The following is a 15,378-nucleotide window of genomic DNA, read 5'->3' on the forward strand; positions in this document are numbered from 1 at the left end:
TTTATATTGTAATATAGTTAAATCCTTTTCTCTACTATGTATAATCTTTATTCTATATTTCTCTATATCATATCATATCATATATGAATAAAACCATGACTCCCACCTAAAAAAAAAGTGGAGTTAAGGAGATGACACTTATTGAAGTAGTCTTGTTCAACCTCTTATTTGAAAATATTATTAATATTGAGAAGAGGTTCAGGGAAATTGGTTTCACCTTAGCTTCCTAAAAATTTCATTTCTACAATTATGAAAATTGTAGGCTTTTCTAACATAACTAGTTACAAACCCGTGCATCGCACGGGTTGAATAACGTATCTTGTAAAAAAATTGTTTCAAAGGAAAAATGAGAAAATTAAGAAAAATTGCACAAACATTAAAAATATTTATCAAAATATTTATGAAAGCCTTACCAAGTCTTGATTTATGAAAAAAAACATATATTTTGTTCATGAGACCACGAAAACATCATAAGATTAAGAAGAAACTAATTGGAACCATTGAAGGAACAAAAAATGTGAAAATTACAATTACATATTAGCCCAAATTATAAAAGCAAGTGCTACTGTCATAGAGTTACGAAAAAGGGATCAACACAAATATTCACAGCACACAAAATGAACGAAAGAAACAGTATCCCCACATCAAGATAGTTTTGGATTAGAGTTAAGGCGATTTGTTAATGTGGTGGATATTGAACAACGAAGACCTATTTGGGAACAACTTGAACATACATGTTTTTAGATGGTTGTTCAAGATTTAAGATTAATTTACCACCTACCTCTAACACACGTTCTCGAAAAAAGTTGAACCATTGACCACCCAAGTAGTTTTCATGATTTGCTCTCTCCGTGGTAATCAAGCGACACCTATACCTCGTTTGAGTTTGGTCATCAATGAGTGTCGTTTTCCGTTTTCCCTTTAGAACCGCCCTTGATATCTCATTGGGGAAATGCTAAGTCGAAAACGAATTTTAATATTAATTAGATATCATGTATAAATTGATGGCAGTATAAGTTATTTTAAGGTGAAGATAATATACCATGACTTACAGCTTGTCTTCCTTAGTCATTCATTCAACCATATTCTTTTCAAAGTGTCGTTCATCTACAGCTTCCATCTTTGAATTCGCCTTAGCAGAGCTAGGTTTGGTCTTTTTGAGTGTATCTCTCTTGCACTTTTCTTTCCGAACTCTTTTTGAAATTTTCTTGGTGATATATTGAATAGAGATTAATATTTGTGAGATTGCTATGATTGATAAAAAATAAGAAAGGGTAAAGGGTATAGAAATAAATTTACTAAGGAATTAAAAATTTATTTAAACTTATTTTTGTTGGAATTTAGGCAAAAAAAAAATGGACTACATTGAGTCTCTAGTCAAACTTTTTAACAGTTTCGCTAATCAATTATAAAAGTTGAGATTTAATTAGATGTGATAGAATAGCAATCTATTTTGAACCAAAATAAGGTGTATTAAACATTAAAAAGCTGATAACAATTTGTATGAAGGTTTCTTGCAATTTCATAAAAGGATTTAGTAACCTATATTATTCTTATAAGGTGTGAGAAGTTAGAAACTATCTATAATCTTCCACATGACTATCATGTCACATGAATGAGCATGTTCAATAACAACAAATAATTCAATTTGCTAAACACTTTCTATTGAGCTAATAATGGACAAAGTAAACTCTCTTTTGAAATATTGAATAACCAAAAGCATGGATAAAGAGAACTCATAACTTCCATGAACAATTCATAAGTTCATGTGAACCTCTCTGTGAAAAAGTATCAATCCACAAAGGTTCTTCAACTCCTTCTTCCAAAGAAAATAAGCTTACGAAATCCTTTAACCACTTTTGAAGAGTTCTCCTCATCATTTATCCATTTCTTTCTGTTGTGGATTGATTCTTGCATTGCTTGGTTACTCGGCGGAGGAGTAGAGATTTGAATCTATGAGACTTTAGGTGAGGTAACATTACTTTCTTCTATTTCCTGATTCACCTTAGAATTCACAGCAGTATATATTAATGGTTTGTTAGGTAATGCAGCTGTAGAAGTTGTGATCATGTTAGTATTATTTCGAAGTTGGTTATTATCACCACGAAGTGAAGTTGTCATTGAAATATTATACAAAATATACATGCCAAAATACAATTTCCAAAACATTAGAATATGAGTGAAAATGCAAACTTCATATTCATAAAAAAAAAATAAAAATAAATAACATTTACATGAGATTGGAGCATTTTCTTTTGACATTGTTTTCAACCTTCTTGTTTTCTTAACTTGAAGAACATTTTTTCTAAGAAGTCTAGCCTTTGCTACTTTATTTTTTCACACCCCATCTTCAAAAATCAAGTGTTCCTTTGACTTCTGATGATTCATCTTAAACCGAACTTTGTCAAGAATTTTGATTCCAAAATCTTTCCCAAGCCATTTTAATATCTACAAAGATACCATAACCACAACCACTCATTGTTGAGCAACAATTGACTATAATTAATGAAAAAGCAAGCAACAACAATATAGTGACACCTAAATTTTGATTGAAACTACTTATATTTGAACAAATAGGACTCTTAGGAAAGCAAGAAATCAGATATGATGCACAGAAATCAAACGAAAAAGCAAGTCCCTGTTGTGATAATTGATAACTAATTATTTATGTTACATTCAACTAAACATTATTCATTCTAATTGTGTCATCACAAATCAAAGGCAAAATCACTTCTCATATTGTTCAGTAGCATATATGAGCATCTTTGAAATGCATGTACATGCGCAACCAATTAAAAGTGTTCAAATTATCCAATTCAATGTAAAAGGACTAATGAGGTTATATTTTAAATGGTTATGAACTTCAAAATAAAATCCACCTAGGGTCTTTTTCGGAGTTTAAGAGTGCCTTTAGAGAGTGTTTTTTTTTTCTCAAAAGGACTAATGAGGTTATATTTTATCGAAGAAAGACGTGACTTTGGGAGGGCAATGCTTTGGGAAGTGTTTTTTCTCAAAAGGGAAAGAGTATTGATCAAAGTATACAATCATAGATGCTATTGCCTGGCAACACCCCAAAAAAAAAATTAAATAAATAAAAACATGAATTAACTCACCTGGTGTGCAATATTGTGAATCACTAATATACACGCACATCCTTATATGCATATAAAATGTTGTTCTACATAAGATGTTCTTCTTTTTTAGGATCAACAATGTTCTTCGCACGGGTTGAATTACGTATTTTAAAAAAATTGCTCTAGAGAGATGTTCAAATTACATAACATTGCTATTCTTCGTAAATTTGAGAACGAAGGTCGCGTGCTTCGCACGGGTTGAATTAGATGTTCTTCCAAAATTTGTTTCTAAAGGAGTATTGTCGAAATCATGGAACATTGTTGTCCTTCTCAAATATGAAAATGAAGGTTGTCTAAACTGAAAATCATGGAACGTGTATTACATAGTAACTAACGTAGCAACCATTGTTACTGTATAGATAGTGTACTGCAGCCAAAATATAGATGCTGCGATATAGTCAAAAACCTATTTAAGTTTGATTATCAAAAAAAGGGTTGGATTACTATATCCAAACCATAATTTCAACACACAGTCATCGAAATATTATACAAATTATACATTGTTAACACATTTGCAGGAGTGCAGCTCCCAGCCAGATCCAAATCATTTTTAGCATAAGCAGAGAGAGATTCCTGTTGCAATAAAGAGAGGACAAAATAATGTATAAGCAAGTAGATTTGCAATCCTAACACCAAAGAAACATGTTTCTTTCAAAACCTAATGATGACACCAAAGAAATATGTTTCTTTCAAAACCTAATGACATTAAGTATAAAGTTGTCCTAACATACATTATATTAAAGAAAATGAACCTAATCCAACTTGAAAGAATCATGATTTTAAGATATTTTTGAAATAACTAACATTGTAGTGGTGAGTAATTGATTACGTGTATCAATTTTGTTGCTTCTGAGCTCACTGAAATTTTGAAAGATAAATAAGTCCCTTAGTTTCAAAATCTCATAAACTGTTGCAGCATTTAGTTGTTACATAGAATAGGCAAAGATATTTGAACCGCCCTGTAATATGGACATGAAAATAAAAGCTCTGAAGTACAGTACTGTCACTTAGATTTAAAGTAATATACTTGTAGCACACATAAATGTTGTATATTAAAAACAGAACACAAGAAAAAGGTAGAAACAAAAAAACACACATGATAGTTCAATTAACTTATTTTGAAAATACTTCAATTTAAAATGGAAGTTGTTGCGAATTCGATGAAAATCACACCAATAACAACTTGATGTGTGGAGCAAGGGATAATCAAGCAACCAAAATCAAAGTGTATGGAAGTTATAAATACAAGCCAAAAGTAGAAAACAACGGCGAGAAGAACACAAAGAAGAGAAGAACACAAAAGAATTTGTTGACCCAATTCGGTCCAAATTGACCTAGTCTGGGGGAGAGAGCAGCCCTCCGATCCACTATATGATGAGTACCGTTACAAAGAGAAATCAATGGGTTACAAGAATAAATTCTCCGCCTAATTCTACCCAAAGTCCCAATCTCTTCCCGTAACCAAGAGACTCAATCCTAATAGTGTTTCCCAAGGTGAATCAACCCTTAAAACCTAGTGTTTGTTCCTAAGAGACAAACTCTATACAAACCCTAGTTTTGTTGTTGCCTTTCTAAACCCTTGTTTCAGCCCCTCTATCTCTCTCTCAAAGTTTAACATGATACAAGGTCTATATTTATAGTAAAAGTATAACTAATAAATTTGGAACAAATACTACACTGAAGATACGTTTTTTTTTCCTCCTTCAGTGAAAGAATATTTGCATCAAAAATATAATATTCCCTTTCAAAATATATTTGCATCAAATCGTTCTTCATACGATACAAAAATATATTTATTGTCCATAAATATATTTTCAGCACAAAATATATTTGAAACAAATCTTTTATATTTTTAGCAACAATATTCTTCTTCCATCAAATTTTGAGTCATACTACAACAGAAGTGTTGGATTTTTGGGACTTACTCTGTCATATTTTTGCTCCACTCCAAGGTTTGCAATGTCACCACAAAGTAGAGAGGTTTCAAGCACAAGAAGAAGGTTTGAAAGGATGGAACCTATAAGAGAATACTTGACAACAGCTATCAGTGAGTGTGTGAATGAGTGAGTCACTTTTTAATGTGAAAAAAACTTTGATAAGTACTCAAAAGATTCTCACTTTGTTTTTTTTTTTTTAGTACAACATAATAATATATAAAAAGCTATCGGTGATTATTTTTTTAAATATGACAGTTGATGGAAATTAGAATGAACTCGCCTTGTAAACAGCACATAACAACGCTCTCAGAATTTTAAGTCTTGTTTTATGGAAGGGTATGCATGAAAGTTTAGGGCTACAATAATAGAGTCAAACTTAAAAGATAAAAGATAAATGCAAGTGAATAATTTTACTGCAAAATAGCGCTCAATGAGATGGCTCACCATATTCGTTTGCAGCATTTGCAGCCAACATTAGCCTCGCTGTTAATCTTACTCATTTGTTCCTCGCTACCAAAACTTCTGAGGGTTGAGACTACTGCAGTAGCTCCAGGAAGTGCTTCGTTCCAGTTTACATAAAAAACATCTCCTGCACATTAGGCATACCACTGAAATACTCTCCAGAAAAAAGATACTGAGATCACATAAATGATAGCTTAGATTCCAGAAGCCCAGAACCTATTATACTTAACTATCTTACAATTTACATTTTCTGATATTGTTATGATGTTTATACGCGCATAAATCAGCTAGAATATCTGGTTAGAGAGAACAATGGGACCTTATTTATAAGACCGTCCTTGGTCCGTATATCTTAACCCAAATTAATAGACTCCAACAATTGCTACCATAAAGAAGATACATCAGTAACCAAGCTGTATCACACCCTATGTGGGTCAGACAATGTCTTTATTCCCTATATGTATTAAGTTCAAAGATTGATCATTTAACTCAAATTTTCTTAACGGTTTGGCCCATAGATTTTTTCTATTGGCAAGATTTTTTTTTTCCTTTCAAAATGCTCTTGTTAAATCCACACACACATGACATGGTTTATTGGTAAAATCAAGGGCAAAACAATGACAAAATATATTCAGATCTGATTCATCAAATTCTAAATTGCCAATTTCACTACATCTGTTTATCTAAACAGAACTTGGACCAAAATAAACTATTCTCATCCCACAAAGGTAACACGCTTGCCATTAAATGTGTCGAATTACATTGAATACAGCCTAGAAACACCAATCCTCAATTCCGCAAAACCTCACAATGACAGAATTCCTGAGACAATGGAAACTAATTCAACATGCACTTACACAATCGAAACTGCTTCAACCATATTTCAAACTTCACTGTGCTACTTCCGATTATTTTGTTGAAGGAATGGTTAATTTAAAATGATAGCATCAACATATGAAATTATAGTTTAAAATAAGTCAAAAAGGAAAAGGGAGCAGTACATACTAAAAACAACATATGCAAACTTGGTGATTGGAGTTACTTCAAACCACCACAAAAGCATCATACTTTACTTTGTTTTTAGAGTTATTAGAGAAAGCTATACAGAAGTGTATATATTCCCTTCTCTTATCTTTCGTTTTGTTTTTAGAGAATACGGAAAGAGTTACACGGAAGATACCTGCCGACATTTTCAGTATTCTTTGTTGCGATTCCCCCTTTGGGAGCTGCTGATAACTGCCAAAAGAGTAAAAATAAAATACAAATTAGCTTGACCAAAAGCACTGTCAGTTGATATAAGTGCAGAGATTAATAAAAGCTTATTCCTACCTGAGGCAACATCCACACCAATTTCATCAAGCACCTGCCAAGAAAAGGGTAAGTGAAATTACTATAAGTTTCTTTTTGTAATTTCAAAAGCTAATATCATCTTAATGTAAGGCCTTGAATTAATTTATCATCTTTATGATTTTGTTTTAAAAAGATTTTTATGTTTTATAACCTAAATTCACAAGAACTGCATCAGAAATATAGAAACACTGCAACTAAAAATATAATTAATCCTAGCCTTTAATGTTCAAGATTAAGACAATGACGCTAAAAAAGTATACACAGTCTTTGTTGCTAACACTTGCATACAATTATTATGAGTACTCAGAGTGCATTTGTAACAGAATAAACCAAAAATCATCAAAACAATATTTAAATGAGAAATTAACAGCGATGAATAAACCTAATCAAACAAAACAAAAGTCACGGCGACCAAACTAAACCACAGTTCATAAAAGTCGCGAAATCGAGGTTTCTACTTACATCGTGCAGAATTTTCCGCGCTTCAGTATCCATTGGTAGTCACAATCTGGCAATTTCAGTTAAACAAGAGCACCATTAACTGACCTGAAAAGGTAACAACCAAATTATAGCAAGTAATTACCGTGTAAAACACAACAAACCCACAGATCAAGCTTAAATCAAAATTGTGGGAGAAACTCATCGCTCATGATTTTTTATGCCTAACTATGATTCCAAATCATTGTAGAAACCTGGCAGAGAGGGATTTCTTTGTCAGTGTGGTGAATCCCAAGAAGAGGTATGTAACATATCAATATTTGAACTTGAATATTGGAATTTGAAGAGGTATGTATCTTAAATAATTTCATCGTTTCAAACTGATATTTTAAAATTTACCTGGTTCTGAAAGATGGAGTTATTTGAATAATTAACTCAATTCAGTTTCCTACTATCATAAAATGTTAAGCTGGTCTCTCACTTTGCAGAAAGTTTGTCAAATTAGTTCATTTGTCATGTTTTTGCTCATCACTTGGATTTCATAGACCCTAAGTATATAATTTCATGAACCAAGAATATGAAATTTCAGGGACAACTTGATACTCTGTATGTAACTCCAGTGACAACTAAGTGAGGGACTGACGTGACATTTTATAAAAGCAGGGGACCAAATTGATACACCCTATAAAAATAAGGGAGCAAAGCAAACTGGATATTTACTACCCTGTCTATAACCAGCCTGATTATTCATTACAATTACAGGAGTCTTCCATCTTATTTTTATCAACTTAATCTGACAACAAATTTTAGAAAATGAAAACAAAATATGTTTTTAAAAATTAAACAGACACTTACACTTCCTTTGCTTGTGCCACTTCTCTATACTTCCATACCAGTTCCACTGGAGACATAGTGCTGCAATACACATTATTCCAGCAGCAATAACCTCAACAAATGCCATTAAGAATGACCTCTGAGGGGATAAACCTGAAGTTGCTAGGGATAACGTAATACCCTCCAAATTGCAAGAAATGATAAAACTGCCACGTCTTATGCCATAAAAAGCTTTCTGAGCAACTTCATTGGCTTTCATAAAACCAGAAGAGGCGACAATGATTTTGGTGAGCTCTGGTTTTCTCTTATTTTCTGCAAAGAGAACCTTTCAGTTTGTACTTACACTTGGATTACATTACAGTATGCATAAATTTTCCAAGAGATGGCACAAAATGGTACTTGGCATGACAAAATCAGAACATTTCGGACTGAGCTAACAATATACTACAAATGAAAGATCCTTATTTTATAGACTACAAATGGATAAACTTGTTTGGAAATTGAAACAAAATAGAGACTATCCTTCACCCAAATATTGTATCAAACACCATCATTATAACTTTATTCTCAGACAAACACTATCTCTCAAAGTCACCAACCAAATCACAAGAACTTAAGATTTTCAGTAAATTTTCAGATAACAATCAGTTCAATATATCCAAGAAAGTAAACCAAGACTATAGCAGCAAATTTTTAAGCAAAAATTTGTATCAGAAGTCTATTCCAAGAAGTCCATTCCAAAAAAATTTAAGCAAAAATTTAGTAGGTTTATACCAGCAATTTGTCTATCCCTACACCTGATGGAATCAGTTAAATATTCCAAAAATTACAGTTCCAGCGTTGGTTCAGACCCAACCTTTAATTTTCTAAATCAAGCTTTTACATTGGAGATTAGCTACATTGAAAACATCCATCATTCCATTCCAAATTTTGTATCAGAAGTCTATATCAGTTTTTCACACCTTCGACACAACATTTAGAATCCTTATCATACAGAATTTAAAATAAAAAACTATCATCTTGAAATGCAAATTTTTAAGCAGGAATCAAATCAATGTATGCAAACTTATTTTATGGATTGATGCAATGATGTCAGAACCAAAGGTCATTGTCACTCAAATTTCGCACGCAGCCATATTTATGAGTCCTACACCTCATGGAATCAGTTCAGTGTTCCAAAGAAGTTAGCAAAAATCTCACTGGTTTCAAAAAGAAATAACAAAATCATGATTCAATAGCAAACAAATATAACACAAACAGCAACCAGGTTCTTAAAATTACTTGGTGATCAAGCAAATGATATCCATGGCCATCTTTAACATCAATTGATCACAAACACTGATTCAAATGGCTTATAATCTGTTTATTTGCAACTTAATCACAGCTTATTGCATTTGTCTCAACATTTTGCAATTGTCTCAAACATGCAACCAAAATAAAATTAAAAAGAACCCAAAAACATATAAGTCAATTTTAAAAAACATTACCCAACACTCATTAAAAAAACAAAACAACACAAAGAGAGCAAAATCACACAAAAACAAAACAAAATATCAAGAAGTAATTGCCATAAACAACATCAACTCCAAGAATCACAAACCCTTATGCTTGACAACCAAGAAACCTGCAGAAGAAGATGAGAAACATAATCAGTACAAACCAAAAACAACAAAAAACCGAAAACAGAACACAAAGGAACAACATGCATGATGATCAAACCAAACTCACAAAGCTTTCTACTTGCATAAGAACAAACTGCAGGAAAGAGAAGAAAACTATACTGAAAAAAATATGAAACTACAATCAAAAGCAAAGACATCAACAACCATTAAAAAAACAGAACAAAAACACAGAAAAATTAAAATAATTTAACAGAAAAAGGACATGCAAAGCAATTAAAAACAAAACACAAAGAGCAATTAAAAACAAAACACAAACCTTTATGCTTGATGGCAAAGAAACCTGAAGAAGAAGATGAAAAACAGGCTTAGAACAAAACCAAAGCAAAAAAAACGAAAAAAAAACACACAAAACCTAAGAACAATGAACCGGACACAGAAAGGTATGGTGAGAGGAAAGGGAACCGGACTCAAGTGAACAATATGAATGAAGTGATGAAGTAGTGGGAACAAATGAATTGAAATCGTACAACTACATATATATATATAGGTGAAAGGCATGATTTACTAATTTACCAAAATACCCTTCTAAGGGCAAAATAGTCAAAAAAACAGACAACAATTGTTCTATATAGTTATAAGTAGACACAAGTCCTATATATGCTAATTACTATATCGTTATATTGTAATATAGTTAAATCCTTTTTTCAACTAAGTATAATTTTTGCTCTATCTATTTCTATATCATATCATATATGAATAAAACCATGGCTCCCACCTAGAAAATAAGCGGAGTTAGGGAGATGACACTTATTGAAGTAGTCTTGTTCAACCTATTATTTGAAAGTTGTATTAATATTGTTAATGTCAATTTTGATTTAATGCATATGTACTTGATTACCTATCGATGTAGAAAACTTAAGTAGACTATTTCCTAACAACTTAAAGTAAAAATTTCTTCCTCCTATGATGTATATAACTAAGTTTGTATCAATTATGTTTCAAATGATTTTCATACCTCACACTTTGGAATATTAGTTAGACGGCACAAATAACTTTTCAATCACTATCTAACATTATAATGTACTCTCATGCGAAACTAAGAAATAGTTGATGATTAGACGGGTATTATCAGTCAATTACATTCTTTATCGCATAACCATCCTAAAATTACTTATGGGATTGGACTCTTATTTGATGATTTTTTTTAGCATGAAACAACCACTTCATGCATAAGCACTCTTTGTCATTATTTGGCCATGACGTGTATAATTAATATCACCTCAACATTTATCTTTTCCACCAACAATTGAATGTGGGTAGAAGTTTCCTAAAAAAATGGGACATTTTTCAAGCGTCTTCGATGCGAGCGTTTGTCTAAGGCGACGTTTTTTCTTGATCATTGGGCTCTTTTTTTTTTTGGGGCATCTAAAGCAATGTTTTTTTAATTATTGTCATAGGCGGCTACAATTATTGCTTGTTTCCCTAAATATGAATCAGTAGGAACACTTAAAATGTGTAGTCATAGCTTATAGGCAACACTTTACAGTGTCATATTGAAATATACAGTTTAGCAATTATTTTGTAAATATAGTCGATTATAACCGGCTTAAAAAAATTTGTCAATCATATCTTAAACAAGATCTAATTTAAGCACACATCCACAAAGTTGTATTACAATAAAGTTAAGTTCACAAATTAATTTAACACATAGTAGTAAACAAAATGTCTAACATTATTTAATACTAGGTTAAATACTTTGAAGTATAAACCTAAAAAAATAACAAAAAATATAGCTCGCCTTCAACTACAATAAAAAAAAACGTCTTCCAATTCATTCAAGTTTATCTTCTTGAAATTAATCATCTACATCGTCCTCTTATAATTCATTATTTATGAAGTCCTTTCCGATATGTTAATTGATACCTTACTTCATAAGAAAATAAAACAAAATACATCAACCAATAAAAAAAGAAGTTAAATAGAAAGAGAAAAATAATAAAAAATAAAGAGTAAATTACACTCCTCTTCCTTGAAAGATACTTGAATTACACTCCCCCACCATTCTATATTAAAATATACACTCCACTCCCCTCCCCTTTTATGCAAAACATATTAGAAATTATTTCACTCCCGACCCCTGAAAGAATCTTGAATTACATTTCCCACCCCTCTTATGTTTAAATCTACAATTTTCTCCCTTAATAAGTTTTTTTTTTTATCTCTAGCAATTTATAAAAAAAAAAAATCGAACACACTCCGAAGAAAGATAGTATTGTAGATCTACTTTAAAATTAAAAAATTCAAATTCATATTTTTATCTATTTTTTCTTTACAATTTCATTAATTACATCTAGTTTTAAACCCTATTATAAATTATAAAATATAAAATATAAGTGAACAATTTGCCCTTAATAAAAATTGATTTCAATTATTTGAGTGAATGAGTGGAATTTAATTACATAGGAATTTAACATTCTTCTATTAGTAATTGATTCATGATTTATTTTCCTCTTATAACTTTGTTTTATAGCCTTTTCGCCCCTATTATAAATATCTTAGCATAAACGCACTATTCATCCTATAAGTTTGTAAGAGTAGCGATTTTGACCCCCTTTTAAAAAATGGCAAAAGTTATCCACATATTTAGGAAAATATGTTTTTTTGTCCCCTAACATAAGGTAAATATGCTATTTTGACCCCTTATTTTTACAAAAAGTTGCGATTATGACCCCCTTTCTAGGAACATGTGGCGTCTTCTCTTCAATTTTAGGACGAAAGGGGCCAAAATTGTTTTTTTTTTGTTAGGGTCAAAATCACATTTTTAAAAATTAAGGTATCAAAAATGCACTTAAGCCAAATATCTTTTGTTTTTTTTTCCACAAATATTAAGAAAAATAGACGGTATATTTTATGTGTCTATTTTGTATATAAAACTTTCTAAAATACTTTTTATGTATTAATTATGCATCTAACTATTACAAAAGATAACTAACCAACGAAGAATGAGATACATGAGTATAAAACAATTAATTTTCCCTCTGATTGAATGAAAGTTCAACCAGTATTTATACTAATACAATTATCTCTATAGTAACAGAAGCAAAACCTTAAGTAGAGGATAATAAATCGCATTCTAAGAAACATAAAATAACTAACTTTTTAGAGAACCCAATAACTAATAACTGTAATATATTTTAGGCTTAATTGCAAGTTTGGTTTATTTTAGGTTTTAAGTTTGGTTTATTTATTCCTTAAAAAAAAAAAAAGTTTGGTTTATTTATCAACAAATATTTGGTCCCTTATGTTTTAAAAGTTTCAGTTTTTAAAAACTTCTTTCCGTCGTTGCCACAGTCACTGCACATTCAGTAAAACTCTATAAGCAATCGCAACATTCAGATAACAATCTTCAAGTTTGACAAATTTCAAAATATCCATGGCAGGCATTGTTGAATTCTGCTCTTTACCCAACATCAATTGTTCGCTCCCAACTGAAAAGACTAAAATGCATCTGCGTCAATCAGGGATATTTTAATCTTTTCAATTGGGAGCGAGCAATTTTTGTTGGGTAAGGAGCAGAATTCGACATTGTTTCAGTTGGCAAAGTGAATTGAAACACTTTTAATTCTAAGAAAAGATCATCTACATCATCCGATAAATTTGACATGAGAAAAAGGTGAATGAAATTTATAACATACCATTTATTCAACTCTTCATTATCTTATCTAGAGACTTAAACTTTTATGAATCATATAAAAATCCAAAATACTTTCAAAAATCAATTCCTAAAATCTATTTTTCAAATAAGTAATTGACATATCAACAACAATAAGAAAATAGTCGACTCTAAATGATTATTCTTGTGACTAATTTTCTCATTATTCTCTCCAAAATGTATTTTTCTAATCACACGATGTTATGTTGAAAAGATGGGCTCAACCTTCATTTCAAGTGCAACACTTATTGCAAGATCCATACTTTTTGTAACACATTGCTTTCGATATTTTCCAAAGCAAGATAACACATTTCCAATTATTTTGTGGTAGCGTGGATACACATAGATTATTCTTAGCAAGATATTTCACCACTGAAAATATTATATGTAAAACTTGTATCGAACACTCATTCTCTATCACAATTTATTTTTTCAAGTGTTTATCAATTGTTTGATGTTTATCACATCTTATTTTCAATTCATTCCAAGTATACATATCAACCATATGTTCGACAACATTTTCATGTTTTCTGAGCCTTTGACTAATATGCTTCATTTAAACCCTCACTTACTAGCAAACTCAAGTTACATCAATAAGTAGAAGATTTAAACAATATACGTTGTCAACATATTTGCAATATACTAACCATTTTCTATCACTAATCTCACCATGGTTTAATTTTCTTGAATAATTCTCATAAGAAAAATGCCAAAAATATTTGTCGTTGGGAATATCCTTTGACGTGTTATCAAATTTTCTCAATTTCTTGTATCATAAATATCAAAATGAGGAATTTCTTGTTCATAATCATCACCAATATTTTTAATATTAGTATTTGGCACATCATTAGGAACACTTGAATTATCATCAATTTCTTCATTTTCATTTTCATGATCCAAATTTTTATTGTCGTTGTTTCCCAAATTTGCTTGGGTATCTACCTTTTTGAAAACAGATTTACTAAGAGCTCCTTGTTGTGATTTTATTAGCACTTCATTTTGTGTTTTCTTCTTCCGTTTTTCACTACCAAGTAAATGTTTTTTAGGCAGCATATTAAAATAAATCAAATACTCAATAAAAATAAAAATAAAAAATCTGCATAAGTATAGAACAATAGCATCTGAGAAGTAGACTGAAATTTTAGAACTCGAGAATAATTGCATGAAAAATAAAAGTATATCAAAACTTAATTAATTAAATTTTAGCACACTGAAATTTTGGCAGGACTTATATCAACAATTAAATGCTACTCACAATGCAATACCTAAAATGTTAAAAAAGATTATTCTAATTACTAATACTATGATAAGAAATTGCCTCACAATTTCTATTGTATATTGATCAGCTTCTTTCCTCAACAAAAACTTACCAATTACTTTAATGGGTGTGATGGGACTAATGTATGCTACTGCTTCATTGCTTCAATAATTTTCTTCGAGAGCTTCATTGCTTCAATTTCAATTAAGTTTAACTACACTACATTATAAAGATGAAAGATTGTGAGTAGGGATCTGGTTGTTAAATAAAATTTGCTGATTCAATAAAAAAACAAAGATGAAAGATTAAAGGTTAATACTTAAAACAAAGATGAAAGATTGAAAGGTTAAAGTTAACGTAAAAAATCTGAGAAGTAGATTAGTAACAAACGGATATAAACTTTCCAAAGTTATTATTTTTCTTATAAAATAAGATGTAACAAAGAGACTCTTAAACATCGACCTAAGAAAACTTAGATTAGCTGGTAATGGATTTCTTCTATCTTAAATAGAGGTTATGGATTCGAATCCATCATTCAGAATTAAGAAGTGTTAAATCTTTTATTGAGAAATTTGTTGTCCATTGCGATACCTAATTCGAGGGATTGGTCTTGCACACAATGAATACCTGA

At 30.8% G+C, this 15,378-nt stretch overlaps 1 long non-coding RNA gene across 5 annotated transcripts; it reads right to left on the reverse strand.

Moving 5' to 3' along the window:
• Window positions 1-3,401: 3,401 nt before the first annotated feature.
• Window positions 3,402-10,282, reverse strand: LOC11423783 (uncharacterized). 5 transcript variants are annotated; one of them, XR_005646608.1, is made up of 10 exons: window positions 10,094-10,282; window positions 9,756-9,779; window positions 8,177-8,467; window positions 7,346-7,429; window positions 6,863-6,896; window positions 6,714-6,769; window positions 5,516-5,660; window positions 5,060-5,151; window positions 3,939-4,093; window positions 3,402-3,707 (listed from the first exon to the last, which is right to left on the reverse strand). It is a non-coding gene; the product is annotated as an uncharacterized lncRNA (long non-coding RNA). The 5 variants fall into 5 exon arrangements; XR_005646607.1 differs by having other exon boundaries at window positions 3,939-3,992; window positions 8,177-9,779; XR_005646606.1 differs by having other exon boundaries at window positions 8,177-9,779.
• Window positions 10,283-15,378: the final 5,096 nt, after the last annotated feature.

The sequence above is a fragment of the Medicago truncatula genome, chromosome 6 (genome assembly GCF_003473485.1).
Source record: "Medicago truncatula cultivar Jemalong A17 chromosome 6, MtrunA17r5.0-ANR, whole genome shotgun sequence".
NCBI classification, from domain to species: domain Eukaryota; kingdom Viridiplantae; phylum Streptophyta; class Magnoliopsida; order Fabales; family Fabaceae; genus Medicago; species Medicago truncatula.